The sequence below is a fragment of the Apis florea genome, unplaced genomic scaffold (genome assembly GCF_048593485.1).
Source record: "Apis florea isolate Af1SG1 unplaced genomic scaffold, ASM4859348v1 contig_3496_pilon, whole genome shotgun sequence".
Classification (NCBI taxonomy): Eukaryota; Metazoa; Arthropoda; class Insecta; order Hymenoptera; family Apidae; genus Apis; species Apis florea.
Genome location: NW_028256773.1, coordinates 3288192 through 3305849, shown reverse-complemented (window position 1 = coordinate 3305849; position 17658 = coordinate 3288192). Strand labels below are relative to the sequence as shown.

General features: G+C 24.5%; 1 protein-coding gene and 3 long non-coding RNA genes across 6 annotated transcripts in view; 1 reads left to right on the top strand and 3 right to left on the bottom strand.

Annotated features, from left to right (window-relative positions):
* The window catches only part of Grd (GABA-gated ion channel), a 43362-nt gene extending 39100 nt beyond the window's left edge, over positions 1 to 4262 (bottom strand). Inside the window, exons 1-3 of one of the 3 annotated variants that reach the window (XM_086913577.1) lie at positions 3995 to 4257; positions 965 to 1166; positions 15 to 146 (exon numbers count right to left, since the gene is read on the bottom strand). The gene's annotated coding sequence lies outside the window, so the exon portion shown is untranslated. Of the gene's footprint in view, positions 1 to 14; positions 147 to 964; positions 1167 to 3994 lie in introns of those variants that run through there. The other 2 variants (XM_003690689.4, XM_086913578.1) reach the window with 2 other exon arrangements.
* A 2350-nt stretch (positions 4263 to 6612) lies between these two features.
* LOC147656737 (uncharacterized) lies at positions 6613 to 9539 on the bottom strand. The gene is made up of 5 exons (XR_015293786.1): positions 9223 to 9539; positions 8727 to 9070; positions 8583 to 8638; positions 7372 to 7447; positions 6613 to 7026 (listed from the first exon to the last, which is right to left on the bottom strand). It is a non-coding gene; the product is annotated as an uncharacterized LOC147656737 (long non-coding RNA).
* Positions 9540 to 13349: 3810 nt separating this feature from the next.
* On the bottom strand, positions 13350 to 14818 carry LOC147656736 (uncharacterized). Its single transcript, XR_015293785.1, has 2 exons — positions 14476 to 14818; positions 13350 to 14403 (listed from the first exon to the last, which is right to left on the bottom strand). It is a non-coding gene; the product is annotated as an uncharacterized LOC147656736 (long non-coding RNA).
* LOC147656735 (uncharacterized) lies at positions 14811 to 15602 on the top strand. Its single transcript, XR_015293784.1, has 2 exons — positions 14811 to 14974; positions 15056 to 15602. It is a non-coding gene; the product is annotated as an uncharacterized LOC147656735 (long non-coding RNA).
* Positions 15603 to 17658: the final 2056 nt, after the last annotated feature.

Sequence of the window (17658 nt, the reverse complement as noted above, 5' to 3'; positions counted from 1 at the left end):
AAACAAAATCTTACATCGTTGACAAGTCCTCTCGTGAAAACGTCCCTGTAAATATCCACTTTTTTACCACTTTTCGAAGGTTCTTAGATTTTATCGCGATCCTCTCAATGGCTTTTGTATTTTCACGATAGCTGCTACACACGATTCTGCAATTAAAAGATGAAAATGCGATCGAAACTGAAAATTTTCTTAGAAATAAAGAAAGATTTCGAGCATTTATTTTTTATCGTTCTCGTTTTCGTATTTTCGTACTTTGCATCTTATGTCAAATTTATTCTGAATTTAATATTCTGAATTTTGTTTATAATTTTTTTTTTTTTTTTTAAGTGTAGAGAATTCTTTGAATTCTTTTTTCGTTTTTCTGATTACTTTGATTGTCATTGGAAAAATGTTGTAATAGTTGATTTGTAAGAAAGAAATGTTAATATCTTATGATCTAATTCTTCAAAATAAAGAAAGAATACTTCGGTAAGGGGGAGCAAACTTTTATGATGAAACTTTCTAATCAGCCTAAGAATCGAACTTGCATCTTCGTTTCGTTTTCGTGAAATCAGATTCTCGATATGTATTGTGCACGATATATTGTATTTCAAATATTGACAATGAACTCAACGAGTTCATTGAAAAGATTCGTTGAATGAAATACACGTAATAGAATAGCCTGTTTAAGATTACACGAACAGTAATCAACATTTCGGATATTGAAAGAAATTGTACAATTTTAATGGAAATTTTAATTGCATTTAATTGAAAATTTCAATTTCATTATTTTATATAATGATGATGAAAATATTTTTCTTTAGATAAAAATTTATTTACACGTTTCTCTTATCAAAATTCTATCCATCCTTTATCAATCTATCAGATAAAAAAGAATTCAAAGAATGCAAAAAATGGCATTTCGATTAATTATAACGCAATTATCGTCGCATTAAAACGATAAATTTTTTTCGACTCGACTCACCGTGAAACTTTGCACTCTCGTCACGTTTCTCCTCCACAAAAGTGTATGTTTACATAGTAAAGATATGAACCGTTGAATAAGTTACATTGCATTGTAAAACCAATTTACGAGCATCAAGTGCGAGTTTATGCGACATCGTACGGTTAAAATGAATTCTCTTGAAAGAAGTTTCATCATCTCGGAGGATAATTTCTTACCAAGCCTAAAAATGAAAATGAAAAAAAAAAAAGAAAAGCGTGTTTTAAAGTAATATAAGTGTATTTGGGATAAGTGTATATATCGATGAAATTCTTTTAATATTTTTTAATTAATATTCTAAATTTTTCAATATTTTCCAAGTATAATTTTCTCAAGAATTCTTAAGAAAATTAGTTAAACGCAAACAATTAAATTTCAACAATATTTCTAACTTTTGTTAATAATATTTTTTTCGAGAAATCAAAATAATAAAAAATGGATATGATTTAACAAAGTTGATATTATATTGCATTATAAAAAAAAATTAGAATAAATTATTTATTTCATCCCTTAAGAAAAACAAATATATCGTTACACGCGACGTTGTGCACGATTTATTCGAACAAAAATGATTCTTTTTCCTTTTTTTTTTTTTAAGGATGTAAGGAAGACTTTCACGAGTAACTATATTTCTCTACCCTCATTATTTATAACCATTTAGGTGGAGGAACACTAAGCTTCATCAGGAAAACTTATTTGTTCTAACAGCGACTTTCTTTTTTCGCATAACGAAGTGTCTTTGCCCGCAACATGATTAATCTACGCCATTTAAAAAGAAGCTAATGGCGCGCGTTTTTCGATGACCTCGCGTTTGCCAGCACTCTTTTCATCAGCACCCTTTTTTGGAATTTCTTCGCGTCGATATCTTTTACAAAAAAAAAAAAAAGCAAAAAAAAAGAAAGAATTTTTTTTGTTCTCATTTCGGTAAACTGACAACAGTAATTCGTGTCAAATTCAGCGATAATACTAGAATTTACTTTTTACACGAAACGAATAATTTAAGGTTATGGATGAAATTTTATTATAAGCAAATGTTGTTTCAACTTGATTTAACTTAATTATAGATTTTATAAGAATTAAATATATCATATATAGCATAATGATTACGTGAAAATATGAATCATTTGAAAGGTTGAAAATTTTTAAAAAGTGTGCATAAATTAAAAAAAAGATTATTAGATAGAAAATATTTTAAATATGACAAATTTTCTCATAACAAATGTATATGATAAATATTTTTTCCTTTGAGATCAATTGAGAAGAAATAAGTATTATTAGAAAAAAATTGTTTATGTTACAAAAATTGTAATGATAATAATTCGCATCTTTGTATGTATAAGCAATAGGATAATAAATTTGTGAAATACACATTACGAACGTTAATGATACAATATGCGACGTATTTAGAGGAAATTTAATGGAAATTGGAATATTAGATGAAAAGTACTTAATATCGTGAGCATTATTTGTTGTCGTTCTGTCTCTTCTCGTATGTTAATCGATTCGATTTGCAATTTCGTAAACACATCCATTTTCGTATTATTTCGATGTGAATAATTTTATGAAGATATGATTACGCGTGAAATTACCAATATCCTATTATAGTATAGTAGTTAATGTTACAGATAATTTTCGATGAGAATAAACATAATTTTCCAATATCGTATCGATGTAAAAATCATTGAAATTATAAGATAATAAAATGTGGAAAATTCGATCAAGAAATATACGTTTCTTTTACAAAATGAATCGATAATTATGATATAATGAGATATAATTTAATATAATTTTGTAATTTAATTAATTTTTTTTAATCTAATATAATTCGATTTAATCCAGGTCAGAAAACATCAACTTGATGAAACATGTCATAAAAGATGTAACTTATTTCAACTTTCGAAACTTTTCTAAGCTCTGCGAATTAAGATACGTATCAAACTCTTTTCGTATTTGGTGGTACGAAGATGCACTCTTCCAAACTTTTAAAGCATCTTCAATGAAAATAAGAGACAATTTTATCTAAGAAAATGGAGAACGAAATTCTTGTCACTGTGGATGGATTAAGTCTAATTTTTATAATGTTTCATACAATTATAAAAAATCGTTGATAATTTTCGTTCATTTCATATTTTAAGAATCGATATCTTGTATTTACTTTTAATCTTTTTTTTTATTTTTTTACTTTTAATTCATGAATTTTTAAAATTATTAATTGAAATATCTAAATATCAATTAAACACTTTTAAAAATCGTACAAATTATATTTTAAAACAAATAATTTTCGACATTAATCAGAATAAATTTACATTTATTTGATTTTGAATTTTTTGGAAATTAAAATTTAAATAAAGCACGAGAATCTGTTACGTTTTCTTTCATCCAATTATTTTATTTCGTGTCAGTAAATAATTATCATTTTTACACGTCACATTCATTTCCAACTTTTATCCTGATCTTTTTTCTTAATAATGAATCATGAATATCAAACGAACGAGTAAGAATAAAATTTTTTCATTTTGGTAACAACACGATAAAATAAATTAATTAAATAAACTATGTAATATACAAATAATTAATCAATAATTCAATAAATTTCACAATTTCAATTTTGTATTAGTTGACAAATTAAAATTAAGAAAAAGCATTTTTTATACAACTAATAACAATTCGTAACTAATTTACATATTCTATAATATGCATATAAAAACACTATATAGAAATTATATAATACAAATCTAACATTGTATATCTTTAATTATTGTATATTATTATATATCTCTCCACTAGCTCCTCATTATATATTATTCATATATAAAATTCTTTGTCTACACAATTGCCAGCAAATAATTTACAATATTTACAATCCTCATCATATTTACAATATTATTTAGAAATTATCTAATACAATTTTAATTTTCTTTTAATTAATTTTAATTTTTAGCTTCTATATAATACTATTATACGCAAAAAAAAAAAAATTAAAATTAGAAAAAAAGTATAGTTTAGACTCACCTATTATGTTTGCTCAAAGTACATACGCAAAAATATCCATAGCAAATACATGACAATTGGATTGGTCACATGGTCACAAGAGCGTAATAACGACGACTGTGAAAATATTAAGATTTTGTTCACGGATCGCTTCGCGGAATTGCATCGTGGTTCGACAAGTTAACACAACAAGAATACGACGAGAGAAAATGAAAATATAATCGGACAAATAGTAAATGTGAAATTTCCAAGGAGACGAGAAGCACGTGGCGAAGCCACGACGCGTACTGGCTGCCTCGTACAGGACAGCTGACGAAGGGTGGCAACTCCGCACTTGCCACGCTGCGCTTTCCCTCTTACTACTTGTGTATTACTTACTCTCGCGCCTCCAGTTTTCAGGAATTGAGCAAAAGGTTGATTTATCGTTAATTTTCTTTTTTTTTTCTTTTTTTTCCTTTTTATTTCCTCCATTTTTTCGTCTTCTTTGTTTTGATTTTATTTCTAAGACGAAATGAATAATCTGGAATATTTTGAAAAAAAAATTTTGTTGTTATTATAGTATAGTATAGTATAATGTAGTAGTTTCTCATATAATATATAAAGTTGTTTGGAATTATTGTCACATCGACTTTTATTTTCTATATTTTATCAAATAGGATAGTTTTCTTTTTAGAAATAAATATGTATACTATTGATTAAAAAAAAAAAAAAAAACATACGTATGTAACGTGTTATATGAGGAATCGTATTACATGAAAACAGTAATCGCAAATCTTGTCGTATCAGTAGTCCTATCTTTGGCGCATTATAGAGGGATCTACAACAAAGAAATTTGATTAACTTAAGAATTATTAATTTTGAGTTGTTTAAATTTTATGTCATTATATCATTAATAATATAAATTATTAAATTTCTGATTTGTTCTTTTTCTTTATGATAAAAAATATTTTGATACATAGAATTTCTTTTTATAATATTAAATTTAAAAGAATATAATATTACATTAATATATCAATAAGTTATGTTTCAATTATTATGAAATTAGCAAAATATTATAGATGTATCATCTAATGAGACACATAATTTAAATTTAATTAAATATTAAATAAATACACATACAATATAAAAGAGGATAGTATGTCGTATGGTAATGAAGTTGATTAAAAATAAATTACAGTCTATGTAGAGACGTCATGGCATTTGCATGCGAAGTAATCGAAGTCAACAAAGCTCGAATTCATTGCAGTAGGAAGAGATTTCTTCTGGTGAGAGATTGATCCATTGTTGACAGTGCATTAGCAGTCTCCTGCGGTTCTACGGTGCTCCATTCATCGGTCTCGAGTTTTCTCGATACCCACTCGACAATGGGATTATCGATACCAGACTATGAACGGAAGTTATTAAAATCCGACAAACCATGCGCCGGAAAAGGGATCGATTTTGCTGAAAATATAGAAAAAATAAAAGAATATTAAAAAAAGGACGAGTGTTATAGAATTCATTAAACAAAATTTGTGATTTAATTTTTAATCCTCTATAGACAAAAATTCCTGCGAATTTTTCAATTGTGATTTTTGTTGTTAAATTTTTTCATTGAACAATTATATATTAAAGTGGAGACTTTAAAGAATATTTCAGAATTTTTTTAGTTTCTTTAATAGCCTAGAACATTAAAAAAATAAAGAAATAGAAGATATAAACGATACAAGTTATCTATGGACAATACAAATATATGTTTGTCCACAGAATTAATTTATATAGTAAAGTAGTTATTAGATATTATAATAATATATTAAATTATATTAATCTATATATATAAATACGTTTTAGAATATTTAGATATATGGAATATAATGAACTTATTAAATTCACATGATTCTATGATTTAATAGATAGAATGAGGAAAATAAAACATTAATTGCTTTTTCTCATACAATAGAACTGTTGTTCACTTTCATATGAACAGTTAATTCACAATTAAATTAAAATTAAAAACAAATCAACATCGTTTGATGCATATTAAAATAATCTTAAAAGGAATGAGAATGAAGTAGAGCGAGTATATTAATATCGTAAAGTTTCACTGTAAAAATTTCGATAGATAAAAGAACATTAAAAGCTAATTGTCGAAGGGAAGAGGAACTTCGTTCCTCGATGGTTTATTGATAGTGTGGTTATCGTCTATTAAAATCGCTGATATCCTTTTTTTTCTTCCTCCTTGGCTCCTTTCTTAGACATCCTCTCTCGCTAGACCTACACTTTTGCACTCTTTTAATTAAATCGTTAAATATCATCGCCTGGGGCTCCATTGTATCGGTCGAAGTTTCGTCCAAAAGCACCTATAATTCATCAATTCCGATGAATAGTTTGATAAAAATTCTTAATCTTTTTATATTTCAATACGTGTTAAATATGCTCGATAAAAGATAAATTTTAATCCATATTTTTAACATAACATAATGTATTGAAATTTTTTAATTTATTAATTTAATTTTGGAACTTGTTTTTATAGATAATTTAATTTGTTTGATAATAGAAAATATTATAGTAGAAATGGAATTGAAATAAAATTGATTTGTTTCATCAAATATCATGATACTGCATGTACTTTTTGTGTCTCATATTTTTAAACAGATACGTAGATTTTTTATATATTATATATTCATAAATTTAAACAGTCTAATAATAACATTCTTCAAAATGTAATTCAAAAATATATTCAGTGTAAGTATAATCTTGATAATCGTATAGATAATACAACTATCAATATAAATCTTTACAACACTGATTCTAACAAAATTATCTTCAATAGAAACAAGAAGAAGAAATATAAAGGACACTCGTATCGATTTAATGCCTCGTTATCGTCTTATTAATGGAGGAAGCTAGGGGACCATATTTCTCGAATCGAGGTTGCCACTGATTACTTAGTACTATTTACGTAGCCTTTTTTCCCTTCCAACCAACGTCTCGAGGAATCGGTAATTTAATCCGGAAATCGATCTCTCGTCTTTTCTTCCTTTAGTCTAGTTGTCACTACGGTCTGATCGTTTCTGAAAAAATAGAGGATAACTATGTATCTTTCTTCACTTTTTATATTTTTTCTTATTACAATAACTACTTAATGAGAAATTTCATCAAATGATTTTCAAATTTAAATAATTTTTCAATTTTTCTAGCATTTTTAAAAATGTTATTTAAGAAAAAAGAAATAAAAAAAAAGAATCATCACCATTTTTAGATATAAAATAGCTGTGATCAGAAATATTTTTCTCTTTTTTTTTGAATTTATCAAGTTTTTTCCCATTTTTAAAAATTTTATTTAAGGGAAAAGAAATAAAAAAGAATTACTACCATTTTTAGAAATGTATAGTAAAGTAATCATTTTTAGGAATTACCTGTTGTTACATCTCGCAATAAATGTAATTTATATTCGTTGGAATTTTGTGTAATGCATTTCTTTCATCAATGTTGCTGTAAAAAAGTAAGTTTTTATTTAATAATTTCTGTATAATATTTATTTTTACGATTAATAAAAAATAAGAATTTTGAATTATGTATCATTTATTCATGATATACATGTGTATGTATCTTAACTATTTCTTCAATAAAATCTTTCTTTTTTTGAAATAAAGGAATATTTGAATGTTTATTTATTTTATATAATATATCAAGTATGTCATATATCAAAAGAAATGAAAATTTACGCGATATCGAACGGAAGTTTTGATTGTAAAATATTGCTTTATTTTGTTTCACATTCTTTTCTTTATAGAAATTATTAGATTTATAACCATTTGCATACAGAATGTTAAGAATTCTTATAAGGTTTCTTTTCATATATTTGATATTGTTTCAAGGATTATTGATTAAAATTGATATAAATATATATTAAAAGATTGATATGTTTTAATATATATAATAATAATAAAAAGATATTCTACTTTAATTGTTTGATATAAATTATAATTTTAATTAATAATTTGAAGGATTAAATTTATCTTGATTAGTATTGATAAAAATATTTTACCTTTATCAGTCAGGGAGTTGCTTGTAGGATTCATTTAAAATATCAAGGGAATAGAATATCTAATAATCCATTGAAAATCATTTCCTTGATAATATATTTTGTGTAATAAGCAAAATACTTGTGTTATAGATATCGTGTTTTATTACACTCATATTTAACTTTATTTTAATTCAATATTTTCTTTTTTTTAAATTGCTAATAAAAATTATATATAAGAAAAAAAATATAATATTTATTTTTTGAAATAAATATAATAAAACGATAAAAAACGAAATCACAAATATCTAAATATCCAAATACTATTATCAAAAAATAAAGTAAGAATAAAATAAAAATTTTCCAATCTATAAAAATTATGAATTCTTTATCGTATCATATATATTATATATCATAAGATTTTAACATTACATAATATAGCAACTTTTAGACTATATAAAATTATATTACATAAAATGAAATTAAAATAAAAAGGAATCACGTTAAAAGATACATCAAAAGGAATGATTAAAAATGAAAAACTCGAAAACCAAAGAACGAATAATGAAAAATAAGAAAAGATTAAAAAATATTCAAACTAACTTTCACTATGGATGAATTCTTTGAACGATCCAAAACTCATCATCAGCTCGTGTTATCTGACATTAAATCGGATAAAATTTCGTGAAAAGATCATAAAGATATTTCGTAGGTATTGAAGAATCATTGGTAAGATCTTGTCATTACTTCCGGATCATCCTTATACTCTCGGTTGGGTATCCGGGGAGATCGAATTGAAAGTGCGATAAAAGATGGATGGCGAAAAACAAGGATGTCTCTTGAAACACAGCAGTTAAACGAAGAAATTCCGCATGAAGAGTGCTTCAAGATGGCACCGTCAGCAATATTCGCGATCTTCTTTGTCCCACCTTCGATTCTTCCTCCCTTTCTCATTCTCTCTTTTTCTCCTTTCTCTACTTGCACTTTGACTTCGACCTCAACACGACCACCCTCTTTTCGCCTTACATCCCCGATAACCTATATTCGACGTTGCATCCGCGAAACTTCAAGGAAAGAATTTCCCTCTTAACCTGCATATACAGAGTTAAGCCTGATGCACACAGTTCTTGTTTTGCTATCGAATCGCTTGCTTGTATTGTTGTATTATAATATTTATGAAACTGGATATATAGAGAAATGATATTTTTGAAAATTATGGTAGTTTACAGGATAATTCACATACATTAGTTTACAAAATTTCGCTGATTGAACACGTCATATTCCAATTTATTTTCATGCTGCTTGGATAAGTTAAAACGAAATCCGCCAATCAGAAATGAAAATAGAATCACGTGATTGAGCAAATCGCTTATTATGCTACTGAACATGCGCAACATATCAATCATTTAGCATAAACCGTGTATTTCATAGAAAGTTGAGCTAATAGCACAACCAAAAGGATTATGAGCAATAAAATCAAGTAAGCAATTTAATAGAAAAACAAGCGTGGCGTGCGCCAGGCTTTATTGCATTTCTGTTAACTCCAATCCGTTTGTGAAGCTACGAAATATAATAATAAATAATTATTACGAAGTTCGCTATTGACAAGCTCGGTTTATTAAACGATCAAGATAAAGTCTATATACCAATGACAGTCCACACTATCACAGGATTCGAAGTTACAAAAATTCTGTGAGTTCTCGATAATTCTTGTGCTTGTAATTCTGTTGTTCCTGTGATTCTCGAAATAATTCTAGTAGTTCTTAATAATAATTCTGAAATAGTTCTTGAATGATTTTTGAAAATAGTTCTAATGGTTTTTTGAAGTGATTCTGAAAATAGTTCTGATCTTTCTCGCCCGATTTTTAAGGATGCTGCCCAAGTCTGGTGTCTTCTGAAGCCCCCTCCTGTTCAATTCATGAGCTTGCGAGTTTTCAATGGAGTAACAGATGTCCAATAGTACTGCGAACCAACCAGAATTATCTTAAGCTATTTGTGCATGTCTGAACAATCTTCGTTAATTTTTATTGAAAATAGAATGTACTCGGAAATTTCTGAAAAATCATAAAAAGATACCCTCTTTAAGAAAGAAAAGAAACGGAAATCTCTTTAAGACAATCGAAAAGGTTTATGATGAAATTTATGATCTTTTGGATGAAAAGGACTATAGAAGGAGGAAATCAATTCGAGAGATAAGAGTGGAGATAGATTGGGTTTGAGAATATTACACGGTAAATTTATGTTTAGGTAAATTAAGTAACTGTTTACGTTAATTGTTATTTAATGTTACTTATTTTACTTATTTGAGTTTAAGTATATATTTATAGGTTAAATATCATTATTTAATTATTAAAAGATTAATATGTGTTAAAGTTATTTAAATTAAGTACAATATAAATTACAATATTAAGTACAATATAAATTATACAGATGATAATTTATCATTAGATTATTAAATCTTAATTAAATGAATTTTCAAATAAAGAAATATTTTAAAACATTCAAATTTTAATATGTGTTAATATTAATGCGAGTCATCGCATATACTTTATGTTTTAAATTCTTAAAAATGCTACGAAAAATACTTGTTCCATTTTTTTCTTATTTTTTCGAAAAAAAATGCAATACATATAAAAACATTAGATTTGTAAAAAACAGAAAAAGAGGAAAAAAGAAAAAGATGAAAAAAAGGAAAAAAAAATGTAAGCTGAATACGAGTTTGCTCGGCTGAAGCCTCTTTACCTAAGAACTTTTGCGGAGTGGTTTCGATGCTTTTCTACAATCTCAAGTATATCCCACTTTCCGTTCTTCGTTTCTGAATCGAGTACTGATTAATTTCTTTTAAAATACTGATGTTTTGTCGCGTTTTGTCGAATATAATTTAATTTGATTAGAAGAAACATTTTGAAACGTTAAAGAAAATGTTTAGCTTTTTTTACTACTTTCTAATTTCTGTCATCATTATAAAATAACTTTCGATTTTTGAAATGTCTTATTCTAACCTCTACAATACAAATATAAAAGAATGAATAAATGATAACTATTATCTGAAATATTTTATTTATTGATTTTATTTTAAAGGAATTTTTTTGTATTTGAAGATATGTATTGTATGGAAAAACAAATAGTTATGAATAGATTTTAAAATAGTCATGATGATATTTAATAATTTAATAATAGATAATTTTAAAAAAATATATGACTTGAACTTAAAAACCTTGATTTTGAACTTTAAATAAATAAAAAATAAGTACTTTCGAAATATGCCTTATTTTGCAAAGAAACAACAATTTTAATTGCAATCACTGATGAAATGAACAGATCCTATTATTTGATCATACAATAAATTCATTAATAAATTCTAAATTTTATAAATATTAAAAAAATATTTCAGATAAAAAATGCATAATATACAATGTAATAAGATAAGAAAATGATATATTAGCTTTTTACAAATGGATAAACATAAAAATCAATTTTTTTATATGATTTTCTTCGAATGAAACCATATAATTTTTAATATATTGACATCCTTCATTTGTTATCGAATATTTTTTCTTATTTTTTATTATATAAAATTAATTATATAAAAAGTCAATATAATTATTAAAATATAAATATTAATTATTATTATTAGTTCAACATTATCAAATTACATATTTTGTTTACTCTATATATAATGATATTTATATACAAAGTATAAAATAATATTTATTCGAAAAAAAGAATAGAAAAAATATAAAAATATATATATATATTTAATGTGCAACTCTCAATATTTTTAATTGCGAAGTAAATATATTAGCTGAATAAATTCATTGAGCATGAAAAATCTTTTCAATTTGTGAAACAAGAAAAAGTTTATACTAATGATATATTCATATGTATCTATGAAAATGCTACATCATTCATTCATTTCAATGTATTTATCCTTTGTGCATCCATTATTCATGAATTTGCTTCTTATACGTAAACATAGTTGATTTAACATTAATGATGATAATGAAAAATTCTTTTTGAAAAAAACAATGATGTTCAAAAAAAATTTAATTTTTTCACTATTTAAATATTCTCGATTACATCCAGAACAGAGTTTTCAAACTCGATTTCGAGCATCGTACGAAAAGTGTGTGCAAAGAGAATATCATGCCACTTAAAATTTTTTTTTGAAAACTTTAGATTTTTCTTCCTGGTATTTTCCACAGATAAGTTTTTCCACTAATCTCTTCCATGAAAAATTACATATTCGGTTGACGCTAAAGATTTTTTTTCTTCTTATTTTTCCATGTTCTCTTAATTTCTTTAAGTTTATTCGATGCGAAATTTTCGCGGATTTTTAATCTCTTATCTCTTGCGTAATTAAATTAATATTATTAATTAATAGAATAAATTTTTACGAGTGACAAATATCAAATGAATAAAATTTTATGAATAGAATTTTATAAATTTGATTATTCTATTAAATTAAATTAGAAATTTAAATTAGAAATTTTTACAAATGACAATGTAAAGATAAAATTTTTGTAATACAGTTTTTGCAGTAGATTGTTATACGTTCATACATTTATTGAAAATTAATTATATAAATTTAATTATTATAAAAATATTAAAGTCTAAAATGAATATTGAAAAGGAATGTCTGAACTGCATATCGTTTTTCGAAAAACCACTGTTCGGTATAATTTATTTAGGAATTTATTAATTAAACGATTTCTATTTCCTAATGATTAATTAAATTCTCCAATCCTTGATCGCGCTTTTGTTACCTTCTAATCGAGATCTGATCACTGATTGATTTCTAGGATGATTAATTATAATAATTTTGAATGCTAATTCTAATTTCTGCTAATTAGATTCCAAACTGTTGTGGATTTTGATTCTCTTTTTCATTAATTATTTTCAATAAAATAATATTATATTATAATATTATAATATTATATTTTATTTTCAATAAAAATATAACTGAGAGGAAGTGAGAGAGAATCAAATTAAAAAGATTCAGAGATGAATAGAATTGACAAAGAAAGAAGATCAACTTTTTTTTATTTTATCGTTACATTGTTTAGAAAGAAAAGCAATTGATTTTAATAATAGATATGAAGCTTTAATTTTTCACAATTAAAGATATAAATAGATTTAGTAGCTTAATTTATTGTATTATATATTGTATTATTGTATTATTGTATTATATAATATATATAATACAACTTATCAAGAAGGAATTCAAGATTTTATTTTATATAATTGACATACGGCTGATTCTTAATGCCTATGATGTAATCATGTTTATTTGCATTGCGCATAATAATCATCTGGAAATATTTTTACAAAAAATGTTACATAGTACAAAGTATTATTTTCAAGAAATGATGTTAAAATGAAAAAAAATTTCATTTAATAATTGTTAAGAAATTATATATCATTTATAAAATTTGATAATACAACTTTTCTTTATAAATAATGTGTATTAAAGATTTAAAAATAATAAGATAATAAACGTTGAATTAAAAGGAATATAAAAACATCACTATTTAAAATTGTAGCTTCATAGAGGAAGCAACAAAAAGGATTTTAATTTGCAATATTCCGTGTTTGCTTGGGCCGTTTCGTTCCTCTGTTTCTTTGGGAATCCTCGACCGGTGGCTTTATCATCTGACGAAATGAATTTGTGAACGTCTGTTAGGGAAAAAAGGAAAAGAATATGACTATATACCTCTGCAAGTGTCGCATTTCAAGCTTTCCAATAAAATATCTTAAAATGCCTCCACCATGATAAACGAATAATTAACACAATGAAAATCAAAACTGTTGTTGGAAACTATGTGCAATTGAAAAAATGAAAATAGAAAGGAATAATAGTAATTGAAAATTTAAAAGTAAATATAATCTGCAATTATATTTATATAATTATATATATTATATTATATATATTTATATAACTGCGAAAACCGATTCTTTAATTTTATAGAATAAACAGCTGTTTTGTAACTTTTATAATTTTTTAACTGTTCTTCGATTTTCATTTTTTCACCTGTTTCACAAGTAAATCATTCGCTACCAAAAAATTGAGATTTATCATTTTTAAAATTATACAATATTATACAATGTTCGTATGGACATCTAATTTTATGAGATATTTCTTTCTAATTGATTGTAATAAAATATAAATAAATATATTGATAGAAAAAAATATTTTATCAAACGGAACGTACATATAATATGATATGGTAAATGTAATACGTATAATATGGTAAATATAATATAAATATTTCATATATGTGTAAAAATATTAGATCGAATACGTATCTTGGTTTTCAAATTTTCTCGATTTTTCGCCCATATTTCTCCATATTTTTCCACTGTTTATCTCTCAGATGCTCATCGATCTGCTGGTACAGCTTCGATCGTAAGTCAAGAATGCAGTCTAGCGAAATAGAGATAAACCTGTGACGATTGATCGCAAACGAGAGTTCTCGATATCGTCCTTGACACCTACCTCCTTTGTCTTGCATTCTGTCTATGCTCTCATTTCGAACAACAGGAATTATATAACTCTTTTATTATTATTATTATTATTATTTTAAAATCGTCCATATTGTGCGGCAAATTTATCATATTATCGTTTCAACAAAATCTATTTATATTTCACATATTATATTTCGTATTTTATTTTAAATCTATTTGAATTACATTTAAAAATAAATATTAGTCATATTTATATTAATTAATATATTTATATATGTTAGTTCTAATCTGTTCGTGGAATTACATATATAGCAATAAATAATATAGCAATAAATAATTATTATGAAATTTCCTATTGACAAGTTCAGTTTATTAGATGATAAAAGGCAAAGTTCATATGCCACTAATGATCCACACTATCACTAGATATTCTAAGTTCAAAGAGTTCTGTGTAATTAGTAATAATCCTTGATAATTCTTCAGTTATAATAGTTCTATTGTTCTCGGAATAATTCTTGAAGTGTCATGAAGTAATTCTGAAATAGTTTTGAAATAATTCTTGAATGGTTCTGAAAATAGTATAGAAATATAGTAGAAATTCTAATTTTGAGGTTCTCGCCCGATTTTTAAGGGTTCTCCCCAAACCTGGTACCCTCTGAAGCCCCCTCCATGTTGAATCATGAGCTTGCGGGTTTTCAATGAAGTACACAGATGTCCAATAATACTGCGAATCAATCCCCTGATTGAGCACCCCGGTCCAAGGAAAATTCTCTAAAATGAATTCGAGGAACTACGCAGCTCATAAATCCTTTATTCCGCAGTAATTTGCAGTAATTTCCTTCAGAATAGTATGATGCTTGTCGTTAAGACTGGCATGGCTACAAATGTCGTCTCAGATACGAAGATCATATTGATAGTCGAGACATCGAATTGTTTTTAAATATGCAAAGCAATTTACAAAAATTTTCACTCAAAAATGACATTGTTCTTGCAACATTTTCTATATCTAAATTTGTATATCTAAATAAATCTGTTCATTGTCTGAATAATATAATTAATATATTTATATTATTCAAATAAAAATATTCATTGAATATTATAATTTATTATAATTAAATATTCATCTAATCATTTAGAATACAAAAGATTTCAGAATTATTTATTACAGTCATTTTTTTTTAAAATAATAGTATATTAATTTTTTATTAATTATAGTAATAAAATTTATTATTTAAAATTAAAATATATTTTTTTATATCAAATATGTTTAAAAATATAAATTCTAATAAAACGATGAAATGAAAAAATTTACATCATACTTATTACATAATATAATTTTTTAATATATATATTCATATAATATAATCCTATTACATACATAGTGATTATATATCTATTATATGATTTAAATAAGAATAATTTCAACACTAATTATTATAAAAATAATATTTTTTTATAATAATCATTAAAGAGATAATTACATATTCGCAGGTAAAATGTTGAATTTTTTTATATGAAATTTCAATTTTTTATTACAATATTATTTTGATTTTAAATAAAAAAAAAAGATTAATATTCTTTTAATTCAAACAATTCGTAATCAACAAAAATTTCCATCATATATTTTAATATAAGTTTCTTCTATATATAGATTCTTAGAATATTGAATTAAATTAGATTAGGTTAGGTTTGTCTGGATAATCAAAATGATATATTATTTTTATTGTTGATTATTTGAATTTTATCTGAAAAAATTAAAATTGTTCTATATATTTGTAAACATAAATATTAAAAAATAATTTTTGTTGTAATACTAAAAGTAAGATTTAATAAATTCTACATCAGAGAAATTCCTGCTAATTTTCGATTGATAGGCGTGTAAAATAATTTTCACATTATTTCCTGCGCAATCAACGAGGATCTAATGATTTCTACGCGAAAGTGTCCTTTCCGGAAATTGCTTCCACGGAGACATGATAGAAAACATTACCGTATACAAGTTCTCGAATCAATTCTTGCTCGACAATCTCGACTTTGATAGAATAACAGAAACTGGACTTTTCACAACATCTTTTTAGAAAGATATTGTAAAACATTCTTCTGATATATTCAATCCTATTCTATATTTGAAATCCTCTTTATATCGATTTTTAACCACTAGAATAAAAATTTGTATCACATATATTACTTAACCTTCAAATTTTCAAATATCAATTATTTATATTATAAATTTAGTTCTTTTTTTGAAAATTTAATGAAAGAGAGAGAAAAAGAAAGATTATTATTATTATTATTATTATATAAATTTCATTATGCGTTAAATTGTTATTTTATTTATAATAAAAATAAAAAAAATTTTTTATTCTAAATATTTTGTTCATTATTATTTCTCATTTATTTTCTAATTTTCCTTTATATTGTCTTTCTTCAATTATTCATTGTTTCTTCTCTTTTTTTTTTTTTTGAATTTTGCATCTTCATTTATATAAGAAACTAATAATTTAATAAAATATGATTAAATTATGGTTAGGAAACTATAACAAGAAATTTCTTGTGATGGATATTAACGAACAGTATGTATAATATACTTTTATTATAAAATATATATAATTAATATTATAAATATTGTACAATATATTTCTCATAAAATATATTATAAAATATTCGTAATATCTTCAAATTTAGAATTTCCGATGCACAAACCACATGAACTGTATTTACATTTGTCAACTTTCGATCAAACGATCGACTAAAAATAAGGCGTATTTACATTAGAATAATTGAGTTGATAATGATGAAAAACGAAAAATCATCGAAAATCTTATAATTATCTCTTATTTAAATTTGAAAAAAAAAATAAATAAATTGTAAAATTCAATGCAATATTAAAATTAATTAAAAAGTTCAAATTATCCGCGAAAGTATATTTCCTTATAAAATTGATGATAAATCAATTTTCAAGATTTCATCAATTTTAAAATTAATTTTAAAGAAATGGTTAATCGTTGAAATTTTAATTTTTTTTTTATATAATCTATCAAATTTATTTACATATATTATTATTACGTATATTCTTGAAAATATAAATTTATATGTATAATCTGTATGTCATATCTATATAAATTTATATGTATAATTTTATTATATATATATATTTCTTATAAAAATAAATATTAGTTTCTTATCTTTTCATTTTCAATGTTATCAATTTTAT